This window comes from Heterocephalus glaber, unplaced genomic scaffold (genome assembly GCF_053883595.1).
Source record: "Heterocephalus glaber isolate CG9 unplaced genomic scaffold, H.glaber_assembly_v1.0 deba00000281, whole genome shotgun sequence".
NCBI lineage: Eukaryota > Metazoa > Chordata > Mammalia > Rodentia > Bathyergidae > Heterocephalus > Heterocephalus glaber.
In genome coordinates, this window is record NW_028258139.1 from 13,966,212 (window position 1) to 13,981,643 (window position 15,432).

Below are 15,432 nucleotides of genomic sequence, written 5' to 3' on the forward strand. Positions count from 1 at the left end.
TCGCAGATGTCTGCCCCTCCTGTGCTTTTGTAGACACAGTGTAGTTACCTTGGTATTATTCATTTCTTTTACCTCCACTAGGGTACAAGCCCAGGGGAGGCAGCCATTTGGTCTTCTCTGGTTGATGCTGCATTCCTAGCACTGCAGAGGGTGCCCAACCCTGGGCCCAGAGCATGTTTTGGAGTGAACATGGGTCAAAGTATGGAAGAGGAGGTGGACAGGCGAGTAAGTATACATGTTGGGACTCTGTAGAGGACAGTGTTTTAATAAAGGTCTCTGCTACCACTGTTCACATGTATCTTCTCAGCCTGCAGAGAGGCCACACAAGGGAGCACTCAGATACCCTGATTTTATCAAGAATGAAATAGAAGCTCAGGGAAGTCCCATCACTTGGCTCTAGTCACACAGCTCACTGTGGCAGACAAGACTGGCCCAGGTGGCCTGATTCCAGAGCAGGGCTGTCTTGGCTGAGGTGTTTTCAGCTGCCTCAGCCCCTGTCATGACAATTTGATTAAGGCCACCCAGAGCCAGGAATACAGGATATATGAGGCCTGACTGCCTAGGAACCAGTAATTTGACCTCTGACTAAGATGTACTGCTCCTGTCTGGAGGCTTAGGGTCCTACTGTCTCCCAGAGGTCCCTACTCTGTCTCCCAGGGGTCCCCACTCTGTCTCCCTAGGGTCCCACTCTGTCACCCTGGGGTCACTGCTCTGTCTTCCAGTTGGCCTCTACTCTGCCTCCTGGGGTGGCCATTGCCTGCTCTGTTTTCCTGGAAGTCCTGGTCAGTCTCCCTGAGCCTGAGGGTGAGTAGATGGGGCACACACCCTGAGCCACTTCTGATGTGTTGCAGGCCCACTGAGCACTGTCCAGCCACTGAGTTGGAAGCAAGTGGTTACTGTGTCCCTAGCTGGTTCGGGCTGCTGTGTATATCCACTTCTACACTAAGTCTAGCTTACCTGCTAGAGCTCCTGAGCAGTTGTCACCTGACCAGGTGCAGCCTCTGAGCACCCCAGCTGTTCTGTTGCCATGGCTACCTGGTAGGCCTGGGAGGATAGGAAGGGATGAGGGGACACCAGCTGGGTTGGGCCTAGTTCCAGCTGCCTTCCCTTACCCTCCATGCACAGTCAATGGCAGGGGTATGAATGGTCTGGCTGTTGGACTATAAATAAGTGGATAAACAAACAGATAAGTAAAATGTTGCCCTTCTATTAACCAGCACAGATATCTTTGTAGATGGATGGTTGCCAAGACCCTAATTGTAAGAAGAGATATTGCTTTTGATGGAGAAAAACACAATGATTTTTTTCCTTCTTGTTCTTTAAAGTGAGGGGAATATTCTGCACACATGCACTCTCTCACTCCACAGTTTTATTATCCTTGTGCAAGGTGGGTCTGCAGTGCTGGTGAAGGAAAGGAAGAAGATTCCATGAGAGCTGTTAATGACTTCTAGTTTTAGAAGCAATCAAAAATAATTGCATGATTTAAACATTTACTAAGTTCAGGTGTTTTCAGCCTCTGCCTTGGTCTCCTGCTCTCTGACTGCCCTCGCCAGGCCCACAGCTGCATTGCCTGTGCCCATGAACTGGGTGGCTGGGGCTGCTCCAGGCTCTGGAGGACCCCAGGATTCCTGTAGCAGAGCTTTGGGCTTCATAGCCCTGTTTCTCAGGCCTCATCCCAACATTCTATCCTACCGGGAGTGAGGGCAGGCTTCTTCCTGGAATTGGCCTCACCTGACTGCTGGTGGGGTCTGATCTTGGTACATCCTTTATGTGTGGGAGCCAGGCCTCTGCCCTGGTGCCTAGTGCTGACCTGGCAACTTGTGGGACACTTGTCTGTACCAGCTGCCTGCCCCAGATTCCCTTCTCCCTCTCATGGTGGCCCTTCTCCAGGCCCATCTTCAGAGTCTGCCTCCCACTGTCGGTGACTCCCTGACGCCAGGTCCTCACCCTGCTGCACCTGCCCAGTTCTGCTGCCAATATAGGGTCATGTCCAGCTCTTCAGTCCATTCTGTAGACTGGCATCAGTTGCCAGGATGCGTAAGACACACCCCTGGGAAACCCCAGCACTGCAGGTGATCTTGGATGGAGGCGCACAAAGGCAGAAACACCTCCCTGCTCTTCTGCTGGGAAGTCCTCAGAGGGCAGGACTGGCCCATCCTTTGGCATCCAGAGGGAAGTCTTCAGAAGAGTGGAGTACCCAGTCCCAAGCATCTTGGCAGCCAGACATTGTTCAGTTAATATGGTATGGCAGATGTGGCTGGGCCACCTGGAGGTCCTGTGGGAGGCTGCCACCATCACTGGAGAGGAATGTGCCCTGGCCTGTGGCTGTGGCCCCAGGTGAGGTGAGGGAAGGTCTGCAGCACAGGCTCGCCGCACCGTGTCACAGTCCTCTCATGCTATGTGGAGCATGCACCCTGAGGTGGGCACTTCTCTGCAATGAGTTATTCTCTGGAGCACCAAGTCAGGGCTTTCTCTTGGATAGACTGTGGCTCCACTTTGTCACAAATGGGTGATGTTCATTGATCAGGGAACCCCATGTGGGATCATGGGCCTGAGTGGGGAATGTAGGCCATAGAGAGGCCAGAGAATGTGGGGCTGGAGTTGCTTTGGCACCTGCAGTTGGCCCCATGCTGCCTGATGCTGCAGAGTCGGCTATGTAAGATGTGGGCATTGTAAAGGGGAAGTTCAAGGGGAGGAAGAGAAATCTCCAAGAGCAGGGAGTGAAAATCTCCTGAGTGTGGCCCTGATGGCTGGGAGGTCAAAGCCCTTACTGTGTGTAGTCCTGATCATGTCCCAGCAAGGTGCTGGCTCCTTCTAATGCTTCCTAGTGCCCTGGAGCCCTGGAGTCTCTGAGTCCCTGCACTGGCTGAGGCACAAGTGAACTTTCCATGTCTAGCCCATCTTAGTGGCAATTATCATTGCTCCCATTACCTTTTCTTCTTTTTTTCCCCCATTAAGTTTATTGGTACATTTTAGGTATACAATACAGTTGCATTCATCATTGGGATCTTGTACCTTTACATAATCTCTCTTGGTTCTTATTTTTTTTCCCCTTCCCCTGCCCTCCCTTCACCCCCTCCACCCTTCCCTATTTGCAAAGTCTTTGTTTCCATTTTTTTTTTCTTTTCTCACATTTTTTCTTTTCCCTTCTTTCCTTTCCCCTACCCCTCCCACTTCCCCTATTCCTTTAGACCTTTTCTTCTTATTACACAGTATCAATTATACATTTTTAAAATTATAATATTAAGATCTAGGAGACATTACCACAGATTTTACAGAATTTAAAAGGATATAGAAAGCGTATTACAAAAATCTTTTTGAAATAAAATTGAAACTTCTAAGAAGTACCTTCGAAGACAAATTAATGAAACTAACTCTGGCAAAAAAAAAATTGAATAATACCTGTTAAAGAAAGTATATTCCTAGCTTTAAAACCTACCTATATGATGACAACAACAGGCTCTTACACATTTTAACTGATGAATTATATCAAACATTTAAAGCAGAAAAAAGAAGGAACACCTCTCCCCTCATTTTAGGAACTCAACATTGTGCTAATCCTAAAGCTGGATAAAGATAATAGAAGAAAAAGGTATGAACATAGATAGAAATTTGTTTAACAAAACAAACTATTAGAAGTCAGATCTGGCAGTATGTAGAAAGTGGTTTTATTATAGGGATGGCAGTCTTGGTTCAGCATTGGAAGATCCACCGCCAAAAGTCATCATTTTAACAGAGGAAAGGAAAAAGCCATGTGATCCTGTCAGTAGTTGGAGAAAAAGTATCAGACTAAATTCTACAGCTGTTCATGGTAAAAGCTATCAGGAGACTAGAAGTAGAACAGAACCTTCTCGACAGATCAAAGACATGTACTCCATACTTCCAGCAGAAATGCCTTATATGAATGGAGAAGATACAGTGCTTTCTGCCTAAGGTGGGGAACAAGGGCAGATATGCCTACTCTTCATCTGTCCATTAAACTTTGAAACATAGGCCCAAATCAAAATAGTCTGGCAATAAAAAGACACAATTAGGATAGGATTGGATAGGTAGAAGTAAAATCTTTATATGTAGATGAAATGATCATCTACAGAGAAAGTACTAAGAAATCTCTAGGAGCCTCTAGAACTTGTGTTTGAATTTAGCAGGATTAGAAAACACAAGGTATATATAAAAATTCAGGTCTATGTATGCTTGCTATAAATGAAGAATTGGATATTGAAATTTAAAAGTTATGTAGGAGTACAAAGGATCTAGAAAAGTAAAAAGAAAAAAAATGTTGGAAAATGTTTAGTACCTAATTTTAAGACTTCCTCTAAAGCTACAATAATCAAGGCAGTATTGGTGTAAGGAAAGACATATAGATCATTGGAATAAAACAGAGGATCTAGAAATAGAACCACACATATATGGTCCACTGAGTTTTGAAAGATTATTTAACATTAACATTTTATAGAACATAAACTCAATTTAAGAGCAGAGGAAAAGATAGTGTTTTCAGGAAATGGCACTAGAACACCTGGTATCCGTATATAAAAAGTTAACCTCAACCCTTTATTTCCATACATAAAAATAACTTGAAAGGATCTATGAACCTAAATATGAAAGACTAAAACTATAAAACTTTAAGAAGGGCCAATGATTAGCTCAGTGATTCCACCACCTGCCTCACAAGCGGAAGGACCTGAGTTCGATCCCTGGTACCAAAGGAAAAAAAAAACTTCAAGAAGAAATTATAAGGGAAAATGTTTATGAATTTAGGGTAGGCAAGAATTTCCTAGGATATAAAAAACATGATGTATAAAAGAAAAAAATTGATAAATGAGATTCCATCAAAATATAGAACTTTAAATGACATTGTTAAGAAAATGAAAAGTAGTCCTTAGCAGGCCATATTTATAATGCATATAACCTATGACCAGAATATATAAAGAACTCTTACAGCTCATTAATAGATAACCAAATTAAAAAGACACAAGAAGATGATACATAGCCAGTACAGCACAAGGAAAGGTGTGCAACACTAGAATCAGAAAAATACTAATCAGTACAATAACAAGATTGAATTATACACTCATTAGGGAGATGAAGTTAAAAGTTTTAAAAGAACAAATGTCAGCTTAGGTGTGAACCAGTTAGAACTTTCTAATACTGCTAATGTGAATGTAAAATTTGGAAAACAATATAGAAATTTCTTGTATTACTGTTAAGAACCAACAGTCCTGTTCTTAAGTTTTTACTTGAGAGGAATGAAAACACATGTTCACAATAGATTTGTACATACAAGTTGAGTATCCCTTATCTGAAATTCTTGGGACCAGAGTGTTTCAGATTTTTGTTTGAAATCCACTTGATCTGCAAAGAGGATAGCTACTCCTGCTTTTTTTTTTCCCTGTTCCTGTCACATGGAGTATTGTTTTCCACCCTTTAACTTTCAGACTATGGGTTTCTTTTTTCTTTCTTCCGTTTTTTTTTGTTTTTTTTTTTGGTACCGGGGATTGAACTCCGGACCTTGCACTTGGGAGCCAGGCGGCGGAACCACTGAGCTAAATCCCGGCCCCTATGAGTTTCTTTTTGAATTAAATGTGTTTCTTGTATGCAGAATATTGTTGGTTTTTGTTTCCTGACCCATTCTGCCAATCTATTTCTTTTGATTGGTGAATTGAGACCATTAACATTGATGGTTATAACTCATACATATTGATTTATCATTGTCATGACTTTTTCTGTTTGTTGGATTCTCCCCGTTTGCGTTTAATTTCTTGTGCCCAACAGATTCATTCTGCTTGGTTCCTGGGGTTGTGATCCTCATTGTCTTTTCCTAGGATATTGTCTAAAATGTTTTGGAGTGCTGGTTTGGTATTCATGAAGTTCCTAAGGTGCTCTTTGTCATGAAAGTATCTTATTTCTCCATCAATTTTGAAAGATAATTTTGCAGGGTACATCAGTGTGAGTTGGAGGCTGTTTTCTTTTACGGGTTGAAATACATCATTCCAAGCTCTTCTTGCCTTGAGGTTTTACATTGAGAAGTCTGCTGTCATTCTGATGGGCTTTCCTTTGTATGTGATTTGTTTCTTTTCTCTAACTGCTTGTAGAACTTTGTTCTTCTGTTGGGTTTCTGGAATCTTAACAATTATATGCCTATGTGTAGATTTTTTTTGATCAAGGCTATTTGGAGTCCTATATGCATCGCTTATCTGTATGTCAAATTCTTTTCCCCTGCTTGGGAAGTTTTCTGCCTTCACTTCTGTGAACAGTTTTTTAATGTCATCTGCACTCTCTTCTGTTTCTTCGTTGACTCCAATCAGTCTTATGTTATTCTTTGGATTGTTTAGCAGCTGCTGGATTGATTCCCTTACAATTTTAAAGCAATTTTTCTTTTCCTGGTCACTAATTGCAATCTTATCTTCTATATCTGAAATTCTGTCCTCACATTGGCTCATTCTGCTGTGTAGACTTTCAATGGAGTTTTTCATCTCCTGGAAATTTGTTTGCATCTGTTTTATGAATTCCATTTGTTTCCTATGTTGGGATTCCATCATGTTCCTCAGCTCCTCTCTAGATTTATTAATTATGTCTTGCACTATGAACACAATCTCTGCTGTTATCTGAGAAATTATTTCTGATTTCATTTTTTCCAGATCCTCTTTTGTTACCAGTTCAGGGAGTCCAGGTGGTTGAGTATCAGAGTGTTCTATCTCATTTCCCTTTGGGGTTGCTGTAGGTGATCTGGAAGTCTGGTTTTGAGACTTGTTTACATGTCTTCTCATTTCGAAGGGGGCAGGGGGTGGGTTGCTGCTAGTGCTCACGTGGCTCACCTCCTCTGTGCTTGTGGGGGTCTGTTACCTTTTCTTCTGAGTCCAGTGAAGAGCAGACAGCCCAGCAGCAGCCCTGCTCAGTTCCTCTGTCCTGCTGGGTACAGATCCTACTATAGTCCGGACAGGCATTGCAGGTATGAATGGCTGGGGTGGTGGAGAGCTGAGTGGGTGTACCTGAAGCCCTCAGGGGACTAGAGGGACACCCCTCTGTGCTTATCCTGGATCCCCTCCTCTGCTCGCATGATGGCCCTGTTCTGTGCCCATCTTCGGGGTCTGCCTCCCACTGTCAGTGACTGCCTGCCTCCATCCTGGAGGGAGGCTTACCATCCCTGGGTGCTGATCAAGGGTCCTCAATGCTCACTAGCTCCCTGGTGAGAAGTGACATGGGATGTGGTCAGCCTAAACTTGGTTTTGGGTGCTGGCACCAACACTTTGTAGCTGTGTGTCATTGTACAAGCCAGCCTCTCCACAACTCAGTTTCTCTGCCTGTAAAGTGGAATAATGAGTGAGCTGCATGTAGTACTGGGAGATAGTGAGCTGCTGCTTGGGAAGCTCTTACAAAGGCTCCTCTGAGTCTCCAAGTCCCCATGCAGCCATGGCTAGGCTGAGGTGTTCTGAGCTGGGACTAGTGTGTTGTGGGCCTGGTGTCTGGTCTCTTGTAGGTTGGGTCAGGAACCTGGAAGTCTGTGGAGGTGGGGTCAGTCTCTCCAAGGCCCAGCTGGGCCAGGATCCCTCAACTTATGACTTGGCAGCTCCATGTGAGGGTGAGACCTCTCTTCCGAGAGCAGGTAGTGGTGATCATGTGCCTAGAAACCAGGCAATACCCATCCCCCCATCTGCTGTGCTCAGCTAAGACCCTGGCCCCCATGCTCCTCTCCACCTTCCCGGCTATGGCCAAGTCCCATAAAGCAGCCACCCGCCCTGCACCATATTTAAGCCCAGTAATTGAATTGCAATTGATAGTACATGTCAGTTTAAGATCATGCTAATTGCTTCATTTCCCAGAACACTCCTAAAAGGAAAATGAATTTCCCTGTAATATTTTGCAGTAGGGTGAAATGACCCTTGTGGAAATCAATTTCAGCTCCAGAATGAGCTTCGGAGTGGGTGGGTGTGTTGGGGCAGGAGCCGTGGCCACTCCTCCCTGCCTGTTCTGGCAAGCACAAGTAAATTCCCCCAGCCTGAGCTTGAACCCAACCATGTGCCCAGTGCCATGAGAGGCTTGGGATGACCAATACCTGTGCCAGGTGACCAAACCTGGCTATAAGGAAACTGGTTTTCCCAGGGGCTCACAGCAGCCAGGAAGATGCCATGCTCTATGGGTGGCAGTCCTGAAAGAAGAGGGTGTCCGGGGTCTCACAGCTTGCTGGAGGAGGAACCTTCCTTTCTAGGTGGCAGGAAAGGCAAGGGTGTCCAAGCAGCAGACTCTGGTGTGTGTCCCAACTGTCCCTCTTTCTGAGAGGCCAGGAGGTCACAGGACCTCTCAACCTCTAGTCTTTCTTTCTTCGTGGTTGGTTCTGGGAACAAGGGCGGAAATGTGTACTCTGCCTTCAGCTCAGCCTCGGTGTATGGTCTGTGAGCAGTGTGGCCACGACCCCTCACAATCATGATGGCCACTTTGCTGAGTAAAAAGAGTTAGGACAAAGTTCCACAAGAGTGGAGGAGGCGAGAATCCCATGACTTGGGACCTCAGAGGCCTCCTGGCTCAAATTTCTCACCCTATTCTCTACTGTAGCTTCATGGAGCCACTTAGTGACTGGATAGCACCAGGGTCACCACCTGCCTGCTCATTCTCCACCCACCCACTCATCTTCCATTTACCTGCTCATCCTTCTCCCACCTATCTACCTGCTCAGCCTCTGCTTACCTTCTCACCTTTTACCTACTTGCTCATCCCCTACTTTCCCACCTACGTGTCCATCCCCTATTAGCCATACACTCTCCCACCATCCTCTCCACTCTGCCCCTTCCTGGTTTGCTGAGCAGCACCTGTGTGTTGGCCTGTGCTAGGTTCTGGTTTACAGAAAGGGGGAGGTAGGGCCCTCTGTCAGGGAGCTCCCTCAGGTGGGTGGGGGTGGGGTACCTACAGGAGCGGTGTCGCTGCAGGCAGTGCAGACAGAATGGTCTGCTCTGGACATCCTCTAGTCTCTCCCTGTCAGGTCTCCATCTGTGTTAGGGTCACTGTCCTAAACTTGTCTGCGAATGTCTACGGGCATAAGGAGCTCTTGGTTCTGGGCTGCTTGGAAAGCCTGGACCTTGGCTAGGAGGAAGAGGCTGAGTGTCCAGACCCTGCCCTACCTCTTGCCCTTTTTGGCTCCATAACTCCTCTAACAGGAAGCGGGTGACAGTTGGTCACCAGAGGGTGTCTGGGTCTGGCCTCCCTCCACACAGGGGACCCCCATTGTCTCTGCACCTGTAGACCCTGCTCCTAAATATTATATCCTGTTTCTCCAGAGTGACTTGCTGGATGTGAATCAGCTCATAGAAGACAGCCTCTGTGATGTCAGAGCAAGATGTCACGGTGGGTACCTGCTCCACCCTCAGGCCACCCCCATCCTCTAGGTGTAGGTGGAGATGAGTGAGGCCCAAGGTGGGATCTGGGCCTGGGCATCACTCCCCTCCCTCCCTTCTTAGTTTCAAGCCCCAGGCCTTACGCCTGCCCAAGGACTCCTCAGAGTGAGAATTTATCCTGTGTGGGGGCAGATGCAGCTAGAGCACTGGGGATTTGGAGCCAGGGCCCCTTGCCTCTGCTTATGCCATCATGGGCCTCAAGCCTCGCTGTACCTCTGGGAAATGTGTGGGGCAGGGGATGGGACAGTGGCTGGCAGCTTGCAGGTCTCATCAAGGCATAGTATCCTGAAACATCCCCTACCCCCAGAGAAACTGGGACACTTGGATGGCATCAAAGCCCCTTGTCCCTGGGCCATGCTGTTCTTTGGGAGCAAGTAGTACAGCAAGGCTGAGGGCCCAGGCAGTCTGGCCCTTAGTGTGGGGCCCCTGACAGGAAGGGCCAGTGAGGATCTGGGCATGGCGGATCTGTCCCATGCAGCCCTACCTAGTCTGGTCAAAGGTATGGCCAAGCTGGGTGGTAAGCAGTTGGGACAAGGCGTCAGATGAGTGATGAGTGTGGAGCAGGGAGGCTGAAGCTTGTGTCACTGTGTCCTTACCTACTGCGAGAGAGGGACCTTCCTCAGCAATGGGACACAAGCCAGAGTTACTGGGTAAGCCGAGCCCAAGCCTGTCAGTTCTCCAGCCCACTGCCTTTGTCACCGCCCCCTGCCAGGACTGGGGAGAAGGGACAGGCCCAACCTTGCCTCTGCCTGTCTGTGGGTCACCTGTGGGCTCCCTCAGGAGAGCTTCCCCATCTCCCTCCCTGAGGCCCAAAAGTTCTGGTCCCAGGAAATGGCCCTCTGCATTTGGATAATAAGGAGAAAGATGTTTTGAAAACCTTCCTGCTCTTGTTGGAGCCCCTGCTTAACCAGTTAGCTCTGTATGATTTGGAAAGGAAGCAGCCACTGAGTGCATTTTCTGTGAGGGCTGAGTCTAGCTCTGACTCCACATACTGCAGCCTCCTCCCTGGCTCAGAGCCCAGGGAGCACCAGGAACACTGGGGCCATCTACCCAGTTTGGCCCCTAAGAGGCCTGTCTGTGCTGCCCCTGGCCTGCTGTGGTGCTGGGTGTGCAGGCAGGCTTTGAAGGACTTGTTGGCATGTGGCCCATCCCTGCTGCCCCATGAGAGTCCCAAGTGCTGGCTGAGCCAGCAGGGCAGGACCGTGTGGCTCTCTGCATTGTGCCCTGGGCTATACATCAGAGGACAAGCAGGCTGGCTTTGGGTGCCCAGAGCTTTTGGCTGGTGCAGTTATCACCCAGGGCCCAGAAGCCTCCACCTCCCCACTTGCTTTCCATGTGTCCATGGCCACACCGGTGCTTCATTTGGGCCTGTTTCTGGGAATGACTACCCACCTCTAGCTCTGAGGGCCAAGTGTCCCGAGCCAAGCAGTCAGCTGGCATACTTCCCTGGGGCTCTGCTCCCCCAGGTAGGGGAGACCTATACCAGGAGCCTGAGTGGAGGCAGCTGTGTCCCAGCCTGCTCACCCACACTCCAGAGATTAACCTCCTTGCTGTCCACTTCATAGCCCTGCATGGTGCTTTCAGGGCCTTTTCATCTGCTATCATGGCCACCCTCCCCAGTATCTGCCCTGTCTCCTCATCTTCCTGACCCCTTCCCTGCTATCTGCTTCCACAGTGGGGACTACAGCCATTGCACCAGGGGTGGGATGTACAATGTGCCCAATAACTTTTCCACCCCAAATGCTTCCCAGTCCCCATGCTGGACTGACATGGGCCATCTCCTAGTGGGCAGGATGTCCTGCAGGGGAAGGACAAGCCCAGACTGGCCTGCACCTAGGCAGGGATGGCACAAGAAAGCAGGCCAGCAGGGGCTCCAAGGATGGCTGTGACTCCAGGACCCCCATAGGGCGGGTGTGGGCCACTTATGTACAGGGCATTGATGTGGGAGCTTGTGAGGACCAGAGCTGTGTGCCTGTGCACTTGGCTCCCCACTTACTCTCTTGCCTTTCCGGGATCTAGCATCAGGAAGGCCACATGCGGGCAGAGCTCCAGCCCAGAACCAGTGGACGTGGCCCTGCTGCAGGATATAGGGTCAGGCTCCGCACCTCTGCAGCCAGGGGCCCACTCCCACACCAAGACACAAAGCCCAACTTCAGCCCCCAGGAGACAGAAGGGCTCATGCAGAGGGTGGCTGGCCACTATCCACTGCTGTTCGGAGCACTTCGGGGTACACCTGCCCACAAGCACCACGTGTGGAGCCACATCCTGCAGGCTATCAATGCACTGGGCTACTGCCATTGTGACCTAGGTGACTACAAGCACAAGTGGAGGGACCTGTGGGGTGCTATGCACAGGAAGCTGGTGGAGAGAGCCTGGCCCCTGGCCTCATTCTCACATCTGTGGAGTGCATGGTGGCCGAGACCTCAGCCCCGGCCCCCAAGGTGAGGGCCAAGTAGCTGAGCCCCTGCCAAGGAAGTGGCCCTTCTCACAGCCTACCCTCAGGCCTTCCCTGCTCAGGATCCTGGAAGCCAGTGCAAATTCCATAGCAGTGGCACTGGCTGGTCAGACCTGAGGGCCTCAGGGATCCCATCACGGCAGCCACCTCAAGCATGCTCAGAGTGGGGCACTGGGAGGCCTCTGTCCTGTCTAGATATGATGCTGGGATCCTCCATCCATGTCACTGTGGAGATGTGAGAACCATGATGTTGAAGGTACAACTTGCAGGACCTAGGAACTGACCTCATAGCTGGGCGAGGTACAGAGATAAGGACAGAGCGCCCTAGATTCAGGGCCTTGAGCTGAGCAGGGTAGGGCCCCTACCAAGGTGTAGCTTCCAAGTCCCATCCTGGCTTCTGCTGTTTGACACCTCCTGTGGTGCGGCCACGGCCCCATGTCTTGCCCCAGCCATGTCCTGGGTGACCTGTTCATTCAGCCCTCTCATAAGCATGCTTATGACACAGAGCTCAGGGCATGACTGTCATAGGCCACCAGGTTTTAACAACCAACAAGTCCCAGCAGGGTGAGGACCACTTCCCCATGTAGGGCAGCAGGCCAGTTGAATATCTGTTTGGAGATGTGAATGTGTCTGGGTGGAAGGAGGACTTCCCCTCTCTCTTCCTCTGAACTGGACTCAGCCCTGGAGCAGAGGGAGCCTGGGGTATAGCTGTGTGGGAAGTCAAGGCCACAGAGCTGGCCTTTGCCATGAGGGGTAGCCAACAGATTGATCATTACCGCTGTGGAATTTTGGCAGAGCCAGGGAAGCATCCAAGCCCAGCATGTCCCCACCCCAGCATCCCCTAGTGCCTCACCCAGAATCCCCCTCTGCCCCACCCTGGCATCCCTTGGGCTTGGTGGGATCAGGTTGACCACACCCTCTGCAGACCCTTCCCAGACATCCTCTTGTGGGCTGCAGCCTCCCAGACTTGCTGTCCTCTGTGGGCCCACTTTAGGGATCCCCTTTGCCCAAAGTTTCTGTTCTTGGCTGGGTATCTGTTGCAGTCTGAAATGCCTCTGACCTATGTGTGGTTTTGGCTCAGATGCCTAGCACTACCTCCTCTTTCCCCTGGGCCTCCTCCTGTTGCTGCTCCTCTCCTCACTACCCTGCCTCAAAGCCAAGCTGGACTTCTCCCCAAAAGCTACAGGAAGGGCACTGGAAAAAGCCTTAGGAGTAGAACCAGTTCCCTCCTGAGGGAACCCCATGTGGACGAGTAGGTAGCTTGGTAGCACTTGGAAGCCTGGCACTGTAGCTCCTCCTCCACTGTGATGCCTGTGGCCAGGACACATGGGCACAGGACCTGCCTAGGCACTGGCCTTTGCCTGTGTGCCAATCCGGGGTCAGGCCAGGGCAAGAGGAGGACCTACATGTTTTGGCAGTCAGGCCTAAAGTCCAGGGTTGTTGCTGTAGCCTCTCATTGGATCAGGGCCCTGTACCTGGGGTTCTGAGATGGGGCAGCCTGGTTTAGAGGCCTCAGGTAAGTGTGGGCACACAGTATGGGGTTGACAGGGTCTGGTGAATGGTGGGCCTGGTATGGCTTGCATGTCTAAGCCCTTCCTGCATATATCCTGCCAGAGGGGCAGCAGAACACGAGAGTGCTGCCCATAGTTCTCTGCCCTAGAGTGAGGCTGGCCGAGGCTTCCCTGACCCTGATGGATCAACCCTACCTCCAGGGCCCTTAGCCTGGTCTCACTTCCCTCCGTCAGGTTACCTGTGAGCCCCTTCTGGGAGTGAAGACAGCCAGTTGGTCATTCACTGGATTTCCGTGGAGGTCCTGTGTCCTGAGGCTGCTGAGAGGCACAGTTCCTATGTGGTGGCTCCTGCTTGGCATGTGTCTGGGAAGGGTGATGTTCTTTGGTCCCTGGGGCCTGGCACTGCCATGGGTGTTTCAGAGGCCCTTGCAAGCAGCTCCCATGGCAGCCCCTTGTGCTGGGACACAAGGGTGTGCCCAGGGATGTGGCTCTGCAGGCAGACTCCATAGACCTGGAATTTATAGACAGGGCAGGAGCATTAGCCCAGGGTGAGAAGTTGACAGAATGCTACCTAATTTTGTTTCTACACAGCTCCAGGGACAACCCTCCTTCTGCTGTCAGGGCAGTGCATGCCCATCGGGCAACCCCAGGGCTGAGGTGGGTGCTGATTGAAAATCTGGGCTATCTGGTTGTCTGATATCCCCCAGGCAGGACTGTGTGTGAATTGGAGGATCACTGTGACCAGCTGAGGTCACCTATGACCTCTACGTGACCTGCAGCCTATGCCTAGAGCCCTGGGAGCCTGGCTTCCACCTCTTCTGAGGGTGGACCTTGGGCATGGGCATCACGCACACACCTCTAGGGTGTGTGCAGCGGGCAGAGTCAGGGCTCAGACTGTCCCCAGGGCCAGGGCTTGGTATAGACCATCATCAGGCCTTGTCCAAGTCTAGGGGTAGGGCCCGGGCTACAGTCTAGACCAGGAATGGTGAACCTTTCAGAGCTTTCAATGATAGAAACAGCCCTCTGAGGCATGCATGCTGTAGGCTCGCCACCACTAGTCGAGGCTGTGTGTGGTCATAAGGCCATGAAAGGACCCAGTAGGGTGTACGGCCTCCCCAGTGCCACCTGTGCTGGCCCAGGCCTCCACAGCCTGCCTTTGTGTGGTGACGTGCAGCCACGGTCATCTGTGCCAGCTTTCTCCATGATAGGTGTGGGGCGGTTTCGCTGCCGTGGGTCTGTAGGGTGCACAGCATCAGGGGCAGGCCTCTCTCCCCGCTGCCCCTCAGCCCCAGGGTGTGGACACATAAACCTCAGGCCCCATCCTTCCATCTCCTCTAGCTGGCCTCGACATGACACAGCTTTGTGGGCTTGCCTCTAGGCCACTTCTCTCATGAGTGAAGGAGGGTTGCTCTACCCCCAGGAGGACTGAGCATCGCTTCTTCCCCTCCCCATGGGCACTCCCTGCAGGGGGCCTGGCCTCCCTCCTGGGGATGGTGTTTTGGCCCTCCTAGCCTTGCCCTGTCTGGGTGAGGTGGAGCAGAGTTAGTGACCAAGGTTCCATGGGTCTGTGCAAGGCCTGAGCACTTCTCAAAAGCAGGATGCGTGGCTCTCCATCCTGGGCTCTAGAGATGGGACCATGTTGCCATGATCAGAGCAGGGGTCCCACTTGGCAGGGTAGAGAGTAGCTCCCCCTGTCTGAGGACTCTGCCCCCTCATAGCAAATCCTGCTGGGCTGGACGTGGTGCCAGTCTTGGGAAGCAGCACCCCGTGGTTTGGACAGCCTCCGTCTGTCCTCAGCCTCAGCCTCCAGAGGCTCAGGCTGCCTTGGGGGTGTGCCTGGTGAGCACTATGGGTGAAAGATTTGGAGAAGCCCCTCCCACCGAGGAGCACACCCAGACCCTCTGTCCTGCTGTCCTGACCGACCACACCCACACAAGGGAGAACCTCAGCTGGCTCCTAGAGCCCCACCTGTGTGGCCTCTGTCTCTCTAGACATGGGCTCCCTAGAATCCTATGTGGGCATGACCTCAGGGACCCCACAGGAGGGGAGGCAAGTAGGTTACCTGCTTCTCCACCGT

The 15,432-nt window shown here is 50.7% G+C and overlaps 1 long non-coding RNA gene across 12 annotated transcripts in view; it reads left to right on the top strand.

Moving 5' to 3' along the window:
• LOC110347314 (uncharacterized) overlaps positions 1-15,432 on the top strand; it is a 376,012-nt gene that overhangs the window by 129,988 nt on the left and 230,592 nt on the right. For 6 of the 12 annotated variants that reach the window (XR_015441098.1, XR_015441103.1, XR_015441102.1 and 3 more), the window contains one exon: positions 9,273-9,339. The exons of 1 other annotated variant lie outside the window; for it this stretch is intronic. This is a non-coding gene — a long non-coding RNA (uncharacterized LOC110347314). Of the gene's footprint in view, positions 1-9,272; positions 9,340-13,946; positions 14,013-15,432 lie in introns of all 12 variants that reach the window. 5 more of the 12 variants (XR_015441094.1, XR_015441090.1, XR_015441097.1 and 2 more) reach the window with 1 other exon arrangement.